We start from the raw sequence: 17500 nt of genomic DNA on the forward strand, positions 1-17500 counted from the left end.
AATTCGCCCCCCCCGTCCAAATTTCGCCCCTTCCACCCCCAAAAATTCGCCCCCCCCCCCCTCAACACACACCACACCACACCACCCCACACCACGCCTCCCCCCTCTCAAAAATTCCCCCCCCCCTCAACACACACCACACCACACCACCCCTCCCCCCCCCTCAAAAATCCCCCCCCCCTCAACACACACCACACCACCCCTCCCCCTTCCCCCCCTCCAAATTTCGCCCCCCCCTCAACACACACCACCCCACCCCTCCCCCCCCCGCCCCCAAAAAATTCGCCCCCCCCCCCCCCAACACACACCACCCCACCCCCCCCCCCCAAAAATTCGGCCACCCCCCTCAACACACACCACACCACACACCCTCTCCCCCCCCTCCAAAATTTGCCCCCCCCCCCCCCCCCCCCCGCCCCCCACACAAACCACCCCTCCCCCCCCCCAAAAATTCGCGCCCCCCCCCCTCAATACACACCTCCCCACCCGCCCCCCCCTCAACAAACACCACACCACCCCTCCCCCCCCCCCCTCAACACACACCACACCACACCACCCCTCCCCCCCCCCAAAAATTCCCCCCCCCCCCCCCTCAACACACACCACCCCACCCCCCCCCCAACACACACCACCCCACCCCCCCCCCAACACACACCACACAACCCCTCCCCCCCCCTCAAAAATTCCCCGCCGCCCCCTCAACACACACCACACCACCCCTCCCCCCCCCTCAAAAATCCCCCCCCCCCCTCAACACACACCACACCACACCACCCCTCCCCCCCCCTCCAAAATTCGCCCCCCCCCCCCCCCCCCCCCCTCAACACACACCACCCCACCCCCCCCCCTCAACACACACCACACCACCCCTCCCCCCCCCCCTCAAAAATCCCCCCCCCCTCAACACACACCACACCACCCCTCCCCTTCCCCCCCTCGAAATTTCGCCCCCCCTCAACACACACCACCCCACCCCTCCCCCCCCGCCCCAAAAATTCGCCCCCCCCTCGAAATTTCGCCCCTTCCCCCCCCAAAAATTTGCCCCCCCCCCCTCAACACACACCACACCACACCACCGCTCCCCCCCCCCTCCAAAATTCGCCCCCCCCCAAAAATTTCCCACCCCTCCCCCCTCAACACACACCACCCCACCCCCCCCCCCCCAACACACACCACACCACCCCTCCCCCCCCCCCCCCCTCAACACACACCACACCACCCCTCCCCCCCCCCCTCAACACACACCACACCACCCCTCCCCTTCCCCCCCACCAAATTTCGCCCCCCCCTCAACACACACCACCCCACCCCTCCCCCCCCCCCCCGCCCCCAAAAAATTCGCCCCCCCCCAAAACACACACCACTCAACCCCCCCCCCAAAAAAATTCGGCCACCCCCCTCAACACACACCACACCACACCACACCACACCACCCCTCCCCTTCCCCCCCTCCAAATTTCGCCTTCCCCTCAACACACACCACCCCACCCCTCCCCCCCCCCCCAAAAAATTCGCCCCCCCCGTCCAAATTTCGCCCCTTCCCCCCCAAAAATTCGCCCCCCCCCCCTCAACACACACCACGCCACACCACCCCTCCCCACCCCCCCCCCCCCTCAACACACACCACCCCACACCACCCCTCCCCCCCCCCCCCCCTCAACACACACCACACCACCCCTCCCCCCCACTCAAAAATCCCCCCCACCCTCAACACACACCACACCACCCCTCCCCTTCCCCCCCTCCAAATTTCGCCCCCCCCTCAACACACACCACCCCACCCCTCCCCCGCCCCCGCCCCGAAAGAATTCGCCCCCCCCCCAACACACACCACCCCACCCCCCCCCCCAAAATTCGGCCACCCCCCTCAACACACACCACACCACACCACCCCTCCCCCCCCCTCCAAAATTTGCCCCCCCACCCCCACCCCCGGCCCCAACACACACCACCCCTCCCCCCCCCCCAAAAATTCGCGCCCCCCCCCCCTCAATACACACCTCCCCACCCTTTCCCCCCCCCCTCAACACACACCACACCACCCCTCCCCCCCCTCTCAAAAATCCCCCCCCCCCTCAACACACACCACACCACCCCTCCCCTTCCCCCCCTCCAAATTTCGCCCACCCCTCAACACACACCACCCCCCCCCCTCCCCCCCCCCCCCAAAAAATTCGCCCCCCCCCCTCAACACACACCACCCCACACCACACCACCCCTCCCCCCCCCCCGCCCTCAACACACACCACCCCACCCCCCCCCTCAACACACACCACACCACACCACCCCTCCCCCCCCCCCTCAAAAATCCCCCCCTCCCCTCAACACACACCACACCACACCACCCCTCCCCTTCCCCCCCTCGAAATTTCGCCCCCCCCCTCAACACACACCACCCCACCCCTCCCCCCCCGCCCCAAAAATTCGCCCCCCCTCCAAATTTCGCCCCTTCCCCCCCCAAAAATTTGCCACCCCCCCTCCAAAATTCGCCCCCCCCCCCCCCCCCAAAAATTCCCCCTCCCCCTCAACACACACCACACCACCCCTCCCCCCCCCCCTCAACACACACCACACCACCCCTCCCCTTCCCCTCCACCAAATTTCGCCCCCCCCTCAACACACACCACCCCACCTCTCCCCCCCCCCCCTCCCCGCCCCCAAAAAATTCGCCCCCCCCCCCCCCAACACACACCACCCCACCCCCCCCCCAAAAAAATTCGGCCACCCCCCTCAACACACACCACACCACACCACACCACCCCTACCTTCCCCCTCCAAAATTCTCCCCCCCCCCCCCCCGCCCCCAACACACACCACCCCTCCCCCCCCCCCAAAAATTCGCCCCCCCCCCTCAATACACACCTCCCCACCCTTCCTCCCCCCCTCAACACACACCACCCCACCCCCCCCTCAACACACACCACCCCTCCCCTTCCCCCCCTCCAAATTTAGCCCCCCCCCTCAACACACACCACCCCACCCCTCCCCCCCCCCCCCAAAAAATTCGCCCTCCTCCCCCTCAATACACACCTCCTCCCCCTCAATACACACCCCCCCTCAATACACACCTCCCCACCCTTCCCCCCTCCCCTCAACACACACCACACCACACCACACCACCCCTCCCCTTCCCCTCCACCAAATTTCGCCCCCCCCTCAACACACACCACCCCACCTCTCCCCCCCCCCCTCCCCGCCCCCAAAAAATTCGCCCCCCCCCCCAACACACACCACCCCACCCCCCCCCCAAAAAAATTCGGCCACCCCCCTCAACACACACCACACCACACCACACCACCCCTACCTCCCCCCTCCAAAATTTCCCCCCCCCCCCGCCCCCAACACACACCACCCCTCCCCCCCCCCCAAAAATTCGCCCCCCCCCTCAATACACACCTCCCCACCCTTCCCCCCCCCCTCAACACACACCACCCCACCCCCCCCCTCAACACACACCACACCACACCACCCCTCCCCTTCCCCCCCTCCAAATTTAGCCCCCCCCTCAACACACACCACCCCACCCCTCCCCCCCCCCCCCCCAAAAAAATTCGCCCTCCTCCCCCTCCAAATTTCGCCCCTTCCCCCCCCCCAAAATTCGCCCCCCCCCCCCCCCCCCCTGAACACACACCACACCACCCCTCGCCCCCCCCCCCTCAACACACACCACCCCACACCACCCCTTCCCCCCCCCCCCCCTCAACACACAAAACACCACCCCTCCCCCCCCCCCTCCACATCGCGTCATGGAGGGCGTCATGGAGGGTGGGTGGGTGTGTTAAGGGGAGGGGAGCACGTCGCGTCGTGTCAGGCCATGGGGCGCGGGGGGGGGGGGGGCATTGCGTTGGGTGGGTGTGTGTGTTAAGGGGAGGGTGGCACATCGCATCGTGTCGTGTCATTGGGGGGCGGGGAGGGGGGGGGATCCCATGTGGGGGGATGTCATGGGGGGGGGGGCGCGTCGCATCGTGTCGTGTCATGGGGGGGGGGTGGGGTGAGGATGTCATGGGGGGGGGGGGGGGCGCACGTCGCATCATGTCGTGTCGTGGGTGGGGGGGCTGGGGTGGGGATGTCATGGGGGGGGGGGGGGCGCGGCACGTCGCGACATGGTGTGGTGTGTGTTGAGGGGGGAGGGGGGGGCACGTCGTGTCGTGTCGTGTCATGGCGGGCCGCGTCGTGTCATGGGGGCTGGGGGGGCATGTCATGGGGGGGCCGAATTTTTGAGGGGGGGGAGGGGGGGGTGGTGTGTGTTGAGGGGGGAGGCGAATTTTTGAGGGGGGGACGTCATGGGGGGGGGCGCATCGCGTCGTGTCGTGTCATGGGGGATGGGGGGATGTCATGGGGGGGGGAGAGGGGTTGTCATGTTATGTTGGGGAGGGGGAGCGTCGCGTCATGTCGGGGCATGGTGGGGGGAAGGGGCATCGCGACACCCCGCGTCACCCCCCACGACACGGCACACCCCCCCACCCCACCCCACGGCACCCCCCTACGACACGGCGCCTCCCCCCCCACCCCACCTCGAAAAACCTTGCTCCATCCACAGCACCCCACCACTCCTCCAAAAACCAGGCTCGACCCACCGTGCCCCGCCTCACTCCCCCACGACACGGCGCACCCTCCACCCCACCGCACCCACCCACGATGCCCCCCGCACCCCACCTCGAGAAACCCCGCTCCCTCCACACCACCCCACCACGCCTCCGAAAACCCCGCTCGACCCACCCCACCTCGCGTGAGCCCCCCCACGACACGGCACACCCCCCACACCCCACCGCACCCCCCCACGACACGGCGCACCCCCCCACCCCCCCTCACCCCACATCGAAAAACCCCGCTCGACCCACCCAACCCCACGTCAATCCCCCATGACACGGCACACCCCCCCACCCCACCGCACCCCCCCACGACGCCCCCCCCGCACCCCACCTCGAAAAACCCCGCTCCCTCCACGCCACACCACAAATGCCTCCGAAAACCCCGCTCGACCCACCCCACCCCGCGTCACCCCCCCACGACATGGCGCACCCCCCACCCCACCGCACCCCCCAACGACGCCGCCCCGCACCCCACCTCCAAAAACCCCGCTCCCTCCATACAACCCCACCACGCCTCCGAAAACCCCGCTCGACCCACCCCACCTCGCGTCAGCCCCCCACGACACGGCACACCCCCCACACCCCACCGCACCCCCCCACGACGCGGCGCATATCCCCCCCCCCGCACCCCACCTCGAAAAACCCCGCTCGACCCACCCCACCCCGCGTCACCCCCCCACGACACGGCGCACCCCCCCACCCCACCGCACCCCCCCACGACGCCCCCCCCGCACCCCACCTCGAAAAACCCCGCTCCCTCCACGCCACACCACCACGCCTCCGAAAACCCCGCTCGACCCACCCCACCCCGCGTCTCCCCCCCACGACACGGCGCACCCCCCCACCCCACCGCTCCCCCCCACGACGCCCCCCCGCACCCCACCTCAAAAAACCGCGCTCCCTCGACAGCACCCCACCTCTCCTCCAAAAACCCCGCTCGACCACCCCCACCCCCACCCCGCCTCACCCCCCCACGACGTCCCCCCGCACCCCACCTCGAAAAACCCTGCTCCCTCCACAGCACCCCACCTCTCCTCCAAAAACCCCGCTTGACCACCCCAACCCCGCGTCACTCCCCCACGACACGGGGCACCCCCCCACCCCACCGCACCCCCCCACGACGCCCCCGCGCACCCCACCTCGAAAAACCGCGCTCCCTCCACAGCACCCCACCTCTCCTCCAAAAACCCCGCTCCACCACCCCCACCCCGCGTCACCCCCCCACAACGCCCCCGCGCACCCCACCTCGAAAAACCCCGCTCCCTCCACAGCACCCCACCTCTCCTCCAAAAACCCCGCTTGACCACCCCAACCCCGCGTCACTCCCCCATGACACGGCGCACCCCCCCACCCCACCGCACCCCCCCACGACGCCCCCCCGCACCCCACCTCGAAAAACCGCGCTCCCTCCACAGCACCCCGCCACGCCTCCAAAAAACCGCGCTCGACCCACCGCACCCCCCCACGACGCCCCCCCCGCACCCCACCTCGAAAAACCCCGCTCCCTCCACGCCACACCACAAATGCCTCCGAAAACCCCGCTCGACCCACCCCACCCCGCGTCACCCCCCCACGACATGGCGCACGCCCCACCCCACCGCACCCCCCAACGACGCCGCCCCGCACCCCACCTCGAAAAACCCCGCTCCCTCCATACCACCCCACCATGCCTCCGAAAACCCCGCTCGACCCACCCCACCTCGCGTCAGCCCCCCACGACACGGCACACCCCCCACACCCCACCGTACCCCCCCACGACGCGGTGCATATCCCCCCCCCCCCCCGCACCCCACCTCGAAAAACCCCGCTCGACCCACCCCACCCCGCGTCACCCCCCCACGACACGGCGCACCCCCCCACCCCACCGCACCCCCCCACGACGCCCCCCCCGCACCCCACCTCGAAAAACCCCGCTCCCTCCACGCCACACCACCACGCCTCCGAAAACCCCGCTCGACCCACCCCACCCCGCGTCTCCCCCCCACGACACGGCGCACCCCCCCACCCCACCGCACCCCCCCACGACGCCCCCCCGCACCCCACCTCGAAAAACCGCGCTCCCTCCATAGCACCCCACCTCTCCTCCAAAAACCCCGCTTGACCACCCCCACCCCCACCCCGTGTCACCCCCCCACGACGCCCCCCCGCACCCCACCTCGAAAAACCCCGCTCCCTCCACAGCACCCCACCTCTCCTCCAAAAACCCCGCTTGACCACCCCAACCCCGCTTCACTCCCCCACGACACGGCGCACCCCCCCACCCCACCGCACCCCCCCACGACGCCCCCGCGCACCCCACCTCGAAAAACCGCGCTCCCTCCACAGCACCCCACCTCTCCTCCAAAAACCCCGCTCGACCACCCCCACCCCGCGTCACCCCCCCACGACGCCCCCGCGCACCCCACCTCAAAAAACCCCGCTCCCTCCACAGCACCCCACCTCTCCTCCAAAAACCCCGCTTGACCACCCCAACCCCCACCCCGCGTCACCCCCCCACGACGCCCCCCCGCACCCCACCTCGAAAAACCCCGCTCCCTCCACAGCACCCCACCTCTCCTCCAAAAACCCCGCTTGACCACCCCAACCCCGCGTCACCCCCCCACGACACGGTGCACCCCCCCACCCCACCGCACCCCCCCACGACGCCCCCCCCGCACCCCACCTCGAAAAACCCTGCTCCCTCCACGCCACACCACCACACCTCCGAAAACCCCGCTCGACCCACCCCACCCCGCGTCTCCCCCCCACGACACGGTGCACCCCCCCACCCCACCGCACCCCCCCACGACGCCCCCGCGCACCCCACCTCGAAAAACCCCGCTCCCTCCACAGCACCCCACCTCTCCTCCAAAAACCCCGCTTGACCACCCCAACCCCGCGTCACTCCCCCATGACACGGCGCACCCCCCCACCCCACCGCACCCCCCCACGACGCCCAACCGCACCCCACCTCGAAAAACCGCGCTCCCTCCACACCACCCCGCCACACCTCCAAAAAACCGCGCTCGACCCACCCCACCCCGCGTCACGGCGCACCCCCACCCCACCGCACCCCCCCACGACGCCCCCCCCGCACCCCACCTCGAAAAACCCCGCTCCCTCCACGCCACACCACAAATGCCTCCGAAAACCCCGCTCGACCCACCCCACCCCGCGTCACCCCCCCACGACATGGTGCACCCCCCACCCCACCGCACCCCCCAACGACGCCGCCCCGCACCCCACCTCGAAAAACCCCGCTCCCTCCATACCACCCCACCACGCCTCCGAAAACCCCGCTCGACCCACCCCACCTCGCGTCAGCCCCCCACGACACGGCACACCCCCCACACCCCACCGCACCCCCCCACGACGCGGCGCATATCCCCCCCCCCCCGCACCCCACCTCGAAAAACCCCGCTCGACCACCCCACCACGCCTCCGAAAACCCCGCTCGACCCACCCCACCTCGCGTCAGCCCCCCACGACACGGCACACCCCCCACACCCCACCGCACCCCCCCACGACGCGGCGCATATCCCCCCCCCCCCACACCCCACCTCGAAAAACCCCGCTCGACCCACCCCACCCCGCGTCCCCCCCCACGACACGGCGCACCCCCCCACCCCACCGCACCACCCCACCACGCCCCCCCCGCACCCCACCTCGAAAAACCCCGCTCCCTCCACGCCTCCGAAAACCCCGCTCGACCCCGCTCAACACACACCACCCCACACTACCCCTTCCCCCCCCCCCCCCCCCCCTCAACACACACCACCCCACCCCCCCCCCCCCGCTCAACACACAAAACACCACCCCTCCCCCCCCCCCTCCACGTCGCGTCATGGAGGGCGTCATGGAGGGTGGGTGGGTGTGTTAAGGGGAGGGGAGCACGTCGCGTCGTGTCAGGCCATGGGGCGCGGGGGGGGGGGGGGGGGGCATTGCGTTGGGTGGGTGTGTGTGTTAAGGGGAGGGTGGCACATCGCATCGTGTCGTGTCATGGGGGGGCGCCGAGGGGGGGGATCCCATGGGGGGGGATGTCATGGGGGGGGGGGGGGGCGCGTCGCATCGTGTCGTGTCATGGGGGGGGGGGTGGGGTGAGGATGTCATGGGGGGGGGGGGGCGCGTCGCATCATGTCGTGTCGTGGGTGGGGGGCTGGGGTGGGGATGTCATGGGGGGGGGGGGGCGCGGCACGTCGCGACATGGTGTGGTGTGTGTTGAGGGGAGAAGGGGGGGGCGCGTCGTGTCATGGCGGGGCGCGTCGCGTCGCGTCGTGTCATGGGGGCTGGGGGGGGATGTCATGGGGGGGCCGAATTTTTGAGGGGGGGAGGGGGGGGGTGGTGTGTGTTGAGGGGGGAGGCGAATTTTTGAGGGGGGGACGTCATGGGGGGGGCGCATCGCGTCGTGTCGTGTCATGGGGGATGGGGGGATGTCATGGGGGGGGGGAGGGGGGTTGTCATGTTATGTTGGGGAGGGGGCGCGTCGCGTCATGTCGGGGCATGGTGGGGGGAGGGGGCATCGCGACACCCCGCATCACCCCCCACGACACGGCACACCCCCCCACCCCACCCCACCGCACCCCCCTACGACGCGGCGCCTCCCCCCCCACCCCACCTCGAAAAACCCCGCTCCATCCACAGCACCCCACCACTCCTCCAAAAACCAGGCTCGACCCACCGTGCCCCGCCTCACTCCCCCATGACACGGCCCACCCTCCACCCCACCGCACCCCCCCACGATGCCCCCCGCACCCCACCTCGAGAAACCCCGCTCCCTCCACACCACCCCACCACGCCTCCGAAAACCCCGCTCGACCCACCCCACCTCGCGTGAGCCCCCCCACGACACGGCACACCCCCCACACCCCACCGCACCCCCCCACGACACGGCGCACCCCCCCACCCCCCCTCACCCCACGTCGAAAAACCCCGCTCGACCCACCCAACCCCACGTCACTCCCCCATGACACGGCACACCCCCCCACCCCACCGCACCCCCCCACGACGCCCCCCCCGCACCCCACCTCCAAAAACCCCGCTCCCTCCACGCCACACCACAAATGCCTCCGAAAACCCCGCTCGACCCACCCCACCCCGCGTCACCCCCCCACGACATGGCGCACCCCCCACCCCACCGCACCCCCCAACGACGCCGCCCCGCACCCCACCTCGAAAAACCCCGCTCCCTCCATACCACCCCACCACGCCTCCGAAAACCCCGCTCGACCCACCCCACCTCGCGTCAGCCCCACCGCACCCCCCCACCCCACCGCACCCCCCCACGATGCCCCCCCGCACCCCACCTTGAAAAACCGCGCTCCCTCGACAGCACCCCACCTCTCCTCCAAAAACCCCGCTCGACCACCCCCACCCCCACCCCGCGTCACCCCCCCACAACGCCCCCCCACACCCCACCTCGAAAAACCCCGCTCCCTCCACAGCACCCCACCTCTCCTCCAAAAACCCCGCTTGACCACCCCAACCCCGCGTCACTCCCCCATGACACGGCGCACCCCCCCACCCCACCGCACCCCTTCACGACGCCCCCGCGCACCCCACCTCGAAAAACCGCGCTCCCTCCACAGCACCCCACCTCTCCTCCAAAAACCCCGCTCGACCACCCCCACCCCGCGTCACCCCCCCACGACGCCCCCCCGCACCCCACCTCGAAAAACCCCGCTCCCTCCACAGCACCCCACCTCTCCTCCAAAAACCCGGCTTGACCACCCCAACCCCGCGTCACTCCCCCATGACACGGCGCACCCCCCCACCCCACCGCACCCCCCCACGACGCCCCCCCGCACCCCACCTCGAAAAACCGCGCTCCCTCCCTCCACACCACCCCGCCACGCCTCCAAAAAACCGCGCTCGACCCACCCCACCCCGCGTCACGGCGCATCCCCACCCCACCGCACCCCCCCACGACGCCCCCCCCGCACCCCACCTCGAAAAACACCGCTCCCTTCACGCCACACCACAAATGCCTCCGAAAACCCCGCTCGACCCACCCCACCCCGCGTCACCCCCCCACGACATGGCGCACCCCCCACCCCACCGCACCCCCCAACGACGCCGCCCCGCACCCCACCTCGAAAAACCCCGCTCCCTCCATACCACCCCACCACGCCTCCGAAAACCCCGCTCGACCCACCCCACCTCGCGTGAGCCCCCCCACGACACGGCACACCCCCCACACCCCACCGCACCCCCCCACGACACGGCGCACCCCCCCACCCCCCCTCACCCCACGTCGAAAAACCCCGCTCGACCCACCCAACCCCACGTCACTCCCCCATGACACGGCACACCCCCCCACCCCACCGCACCCCCCCACGACGCCCCCCCCGCACCCCACCTCCAAAAACCCCGCTCCCTCCACGCCACACCACAAATGCCTCCGAAAACCCCGCTCGACCCACCCCACCCCGCGTCACCCCCCCACGACATGGCGCACCCCCCACCCCACCGCACCCCCCAACGACGCCGCCCCGCACCCCACCTCGAAAAACCCCGCTCCCTCCATACCACCCCACCACGCCTCCGAAAACCCCGCTCGACCCACCCCACCTCGCGTCAGCCCCACCGCACCCCCCCACCCCACCGCACCCCCCCACGATGCCCCCCCGCACCCCACCTTGAAAAACCGCGCTCCCTCGACAGCACCCCACCTCTCCTCCAAAAACCCCGCTCGACCACCCCCACCCCCACCCCGCGTCACCCCCCCACAACGCCCCCCCACACCCCACCTCGAAAAACCCCGCTCCCTCCACAGCACCCCACCTCTCCTCCAAAAACCCCGCTTGACCACCCCAACCCCGCGTCACTCCCCCATGACACGGCGCACCCCCCCACCCCACCGCACCCCCCCACGACGCCCCCCCGCACCCCACCTCGAAAAACCGCGCTCCCTCCCTCCACACCACCCCGCCACGCCTCCAAAAAACCGCGCTCGACCCACCCCACCCCGCGTCACGGCGCACCCCCACCCCACCGCACCCCCCCACGACGCCCCCCCCGCACCCCACCTCGAAAAACCCCGCTCCCTCCACGCCACACCACAAATGCCTCCGAAAACCCCGCTCGACCCACCCCACCCCGCGTCACCCCCCCACGACATGGTGCACCCCCCACCCCACCGCACCCCCCAACGACGCCGCCCCGCACCCCACCTCGAAAAACCCCGCTCCCTCCATACCACCCCACCACGCCTCCGAAAACCCCGCTCGACCCACCCCACCTCGCGTCAGCCCCCCACGACACGGCACACCCCCCACACCCCACCGCACCCCCCCACGACGCGGCGCATATCCCCCCCCCCCCCGCACCCCACCTCGAAAAACCCCGCTCGACCACCCCACCACGCCTCCGAAAACCCCGCTCGACCCACCCCACCTCGCGTCAGCCCCCCACGACACGGCACACCCCCCACACCCCACCGCACCCCCCCACGACGCGGCGCATATCCCCCCCCCCCCACACCCCACCTCGAAAAACCCCGCTCGACCCACCCCACCCCGCGTCCCCCCCCACGACACGGCGCACCCCCCCACCCCACCGCACCACCCCACCACGCCCCCCCCGCACCCCACCTCGAAAAACCCCGCTCCCTCCACGCCTCCGAAAACCCCGCTCGACCCCGCTCAACACACACCACCCCACACTACCCCTTCCCCCCCCCCCCCCCCCTCAACACACACCACCCCACCCCCCCCCCCGCTCAACACACAAAACACCACCCCTCCCCCCCCCCCTCCACGTCGCGTCATGGAGGGCGTCATGGAGGGTGGGTGGGTGTGTTAAGGGGAGGGGAGCACGTCGCGTCGTGTCAGGCCATGGGGCGCGGGGGGGGGGGGGGGGCATTGCGTTGGGTGGGTGTGTGTGTTAAGGGGAGGGTGGCACATCGCATCGTGTCGTGTCATGGGGGGGCGCCGAGGGGGGGGATCCCATGGGGGGGGATGTCATGGGGGGGGGGGGGGCGCGTCGCATCGTGTCGTGTCATGGGGGGGGGGTGGGGTGAGGATGTCATGGGGGGGGGGGGGGCGCGTCGCATCATGTCGTGTCGTGGGTGGGGGGCTGGGGTGGGGATGTCATGGGGGGGGGGGGCGCGGCACGTCGCGACATGGTGTGGTGTGTGTTGAGGGGAGAAGGGGGGGGCGCGTCGTGTCATGGCGGGGCGCGTCGCGTCGCGTCGTGTCATGGGGGCTGGGGGGGGATGTCATGGGGGGGCCGAATTTTTGAGGGGGGGGAGGGGGGGGTGGTGTGTGTTGAGGGGGGAGGCGAATTTTTGAGGGGGGGACGTCATGGGGGGGGCGCATCGCGTCGTGTCGTGTCATGGGGGATGGGGGGATGTCATGGGGGGGGGAGGGGGGTTGTCATGTTATGTTGGGGAGGGGGCGCGTCGCGTCATGTCGGGGCATGGTGGGGGGGAGGGGGCATCGCGACACCCCGCATCACCCCCCACGACACGGCACACCCCCCCACCCCACCCCACCGCACCCCCCTACGACGCGGCGCCTCCCCCCCCACCCCACCTCGAAAAACCCCGCTCCATCCACAGCACCCCACCACTCCTCCAAAAACCAGGCTCGACCCACCGTGCCCCGCCTCACTCCCCCATGACACGGCCCACCCTCCACCCCACCGCACCCCCCCACGATGCCCCCCGCACCCCACCTCGAGAAACCCCGCTCGACCCACCCCAACCCGCGTCACCCCCCCACGACACGGCGCACCCCCCCACCCCACCGCACCCCCCAACGACGCCGCCCCGCACCCCACCTCGAAAAACCCCGCTCCCTCCATACCACCCCACCACGCCTCCGAAAACCCCGCTCGACCCACCCCACCTCGCGTCAGCCCCACCGCACCCCCCCACCCCACCGCACCGCCCCACGATGCCCCCCCGCACCCCACCTTGAAAAATCGCGCTCCCTCGACAGCACCCCACCTCTCCTCCAAAAACCCCGCTCGACCACCCCCACCCCCACCCCGCGTCACCCCCCCACGACGCCCCCCCGCACCCCACCTCGAAAAACCCCGCTCCCTCCACAGCACCCCACCTCTCCTCCAAAAACCCCGCTTGACCACCCCAACCCCGCGTCACTCCCCCACGACACGGCGCACCCCCCCACCCCACCGCACCCCTTCACGACACCCCCGCGCACCCCACCTCGAAAAACCGCGCTCCCTCCACAGCACCCCACCTCTCCTCCAAAAACCCCGCTCGACCACCCCCACCCCGCGTCACCCCCCCACGACGCCCCCCCGCACCCCACCTCGAAAAACCCCGCTCCCTCCATACCACCCCACCACGCCTCCGAAAACCCCGCTCGACCCACCCCACCTCGCGTCAGCCCCCCACGACACGGCACACCCCCCACACCCCACCGCACCCCCCCACGACGCGGCGCATATCCCCCCCCCCGCACCCCACCTCGAAAAACCCCGCTCGACCCACCCCAACCCGCGTCACCCCCCACGACACGGCGCACCCCCCCACCCCACCGCACCCCCCCACGACGCCCCCCCCGCACCCCACCTCGAAAAACCCCGCTCCCTCCACGCCACACCACCACGCCTCCGAAAACTCCGCTCGACCCACCCCACCCCGCGTCTCCCCCCCACGACACGGCGCATCCCCCCACCCCACCGCACCCCCCCACGACGCCCCCCCGCACCCCACCTCGAAAAACCGCGCTCCCTCGACAGCACCCCACCTCTCCTCCAAAAACCCCGCTCGACCACCCCCACCCCCACCCCACCGCACCCCCCCACGACGCCCCCCCGCACCCCACCTTGAAAAACCGCGCTCCCTCCACACCACCCTGCCACGCCTCCAAAAAACCGCGCTCGACCCACCCCACCCCGCGTCACGGCGCACCCCCACCCCACCGCACCCCCCCACGACGCCCCCCTCGCACCCCACCTCGAAAAACCCCGCTCCCTCCACGCCACACCACAAATGCCTCCGAAAACCCCGCTCGACCCACCCCACCCCGCATCACCCCCCCACGACATGGCGCACCCCCCACCCCACCGCACCCCCCAACGACGCCGCCCCGCACCCCACCTCCAAAAACCCCGCTCCCTCCATACCACCCCACCACGCCTCCGAAAACCCCGCTCGACCCACCCCACCTCGCGTCAGCCCCCCACGACACGGCACACCCCCCACACCCCACCGCACCCCCCCACGACGCGGCGCATATCCCCCCCCCCCCGCACCCCACCTCGAAAAACCCCGCTCGACCCACCCCACCCCGCGTCACCCCCCCACGACACGGCGCACCCCCCCACCCCACCGCACCCCCCCACGACGCCCCCCCCGCATCCCACCTCGAAAAACCGCGCTCCCTCCACGCCACACCACCACGCCTCCGAAAACCCCGCTCGACCCACCCCACCCCGCGTCTCCCCCCCACGACACGGCGCACCCCCCCACCCCACCGCACCCCCCCACGACGCCCCCCCGCACCCCACCTCCAAAAACCGCGCTCCCTCCACAGCACCCCACCTCTCCTCCAAAAACCCCGCTCGACCACCCCCACCCCCACCCCGCGTCACCCCCCCACGACGCCCCCCCGCACCCCACCTCGAAAAACCCCGCTCCCTCCATAGCACCCCACCTCTCCTCCAAAAACCCCGCTCGACCACCCCCACCCCCACCCCGCGTCACCCCCCCACGACGCCCCCCCGCACCCCACCTCGAAAAACCCCGCTCCCTCCATACCACCCCACCACGCCTCCGAAAACCCCGCTCGACCCACCCCACCTCGCGTCAGCCCCCCACGACACGGCACACCCCCCACACCCCACCGCACCCCCCCACGACGCGGCGCATATCCCCCCCCCCCCCCGCACCCCACCTCGAAAAACCCCGCTCGACCCACCCCACCCCGCGTCACCCCCCCACGACACGGCGCACCCCCCCACCCCACCGCACCCCCCACGACGCCCCCCCCGCACCCCACCTCGAAAAACCCCGCTCCCTCCACGCCACACCACCACGCCTCCGAAAACCCCGCTCGACCCACCCCACCCCGCGTCTCCCCCCCACGACACGGCGCACCCCCCCACCCCACCGCACCCCCCCACGACGCCCCCCCGCACCCCACCTCGAAAAACCGCGCTCCCTCCACAGCACCCCACCTCTCCTCCAAAAACCCCGCTCGACCACCCCCACCCCCACCCCGCGTCACCCCCCCACGACGCCCCCCCCGCTCCCCACCTCGAAAAACCCCGCTCCCTCCACAGCACCCCACCTCTCCTCCAAAAACCCCGCTTGACCACCCGAAGCCCGCGTCACTCCCCCACGACACGGCGCACCCCCCCACCCCACCGCACCCCCCCACGACGCCCCCGCGCACCCCACCTCGAAAAACCGCGCTCCCTCCACAGCACCCCACCTCTCCTCCAAAAACCCCGCTCGACCACCCCCACCCCGCGTCACCCCCCCACGACGCCCCCGCGCACCCCACCTCGAAAAACCCCGCTCCCTCCACAGCACCCCACCTCTCCTCCAAAAACCCCGCTTGACCACCCCAACCCCGCGTCACTCCCCCATGACACGGCGCACCCCCCCACCCCACCGCACCCCCCCACGACGCCCCCCCGCACCCCACCTCGAAAAACCGCGCTCCCTCCACACCACCCCGCCACACCTCCAAAAAACCGCGCTCGACCCACCCCACCCCGCGTCACGGCGCACCCCCACCCCACCGCACCCCCCCACGACGCCCCCCCCGCACCCCACCTCGAAAAACCCCGCTCCCTCCACGCCACACCAAAAATGCCTCCGAAAACCCCGCTCGACCCACCCCACCCCGCGTCACCCCCCCACGACATGGCGCACCCCCCACCCCACCGCACCCCCCAACGACGCCGCCCCGCACCCCACCTCGAAAAACCCCGCTCCCTCCATACCACCCCACCACGCCTCCGAAAACCCCGCTCGACCCACCCCACCTCGCGTCAGCCCCCCACGACACGGCACACCCCCCACACCCCACCGCACCCCCCCACGACGCGGCGCATATCCCCCCCCCCCGCACCCCACCTCGAAAAACCCCGCTCGACCCACCCCACCCCGCGTCACCCCCCCACGACACGGCGCACCCCCCCACCCCACCGCACCCCCCCACGACGCCCCCCCCGCACCCCACCTCGAAAAACCCCGCTCCCTCCACGCCTCCGAAAACCCCGCTCGACCCACCCCACCCCGCGTCACCCCCCCACGACGCCCCCGCGCACCCCACCTCGGAAAACCCGCTGCATCCACACCACCCCACCCCACCTCGAAAAACCCGCTGCATCCACACCACCCCACCCCGCGTCACGGCACACCCCACCGCACCCCCCCTCGACGCGGCACATCCCCCCCGCACCCCACCTCGAAAAATCCTGCTCTATCCACACGACCCCGCCACGCCTCCAAAAACCCCGCTCGACCCAGCCCACCCCGCGTCACCCCCCCACGACACGGCGCATCCTCCACCCCACCGCACCCCCCGACGACGCGGCGTATCCCCCGCGCACCCCACCTCCAAAAACCCCGCTCGACCCACGGCACGTCACCTCACCCCCCCACGACATGGCACACCCTCCCTCCTAAGAAATCCCGCTCCGCAATGACACGGCACACACACCCCACTGCACACGACCCCCTCCCGCGACACGGAACCTTCCACCCCCCGACGGACCTCCTCAAGAAACCCCCCCACGACATGGCACCCCCCCGCGACATGGCACACCCTCCCTCCTCAGAAATCCCCGCTCCAACAACCCGCCCGCGCAACATGGCACGCCCTCCCTCCTCGGAAAAACCCCGCTCCACCGAACCCCCCCACAACATGGCACACCCTCCGCTCCCAAAATACCTCGCATCTTGAGGAGGGGGTATCACGTGAGAGCGAGGCAGAGGGAGGGGCCAG

Source organism: Lygodium microphyllum, chromosome 9 (assembly GCF_053477565.2).
Source record: "Lygodium microphyllum isolate KBCC chromosome 9, Lygodium_microphyllum_v1.1.10, whole genome shotgun sequence".
NCBI classification, from domain to species: domain Eukaryota; kingdom Viridiplantae; phylum Streptophyta; class Polypodiopsida; order Schizaeales; family Lygodiaceae; genus Lygodium; species Lygodium microphyllum.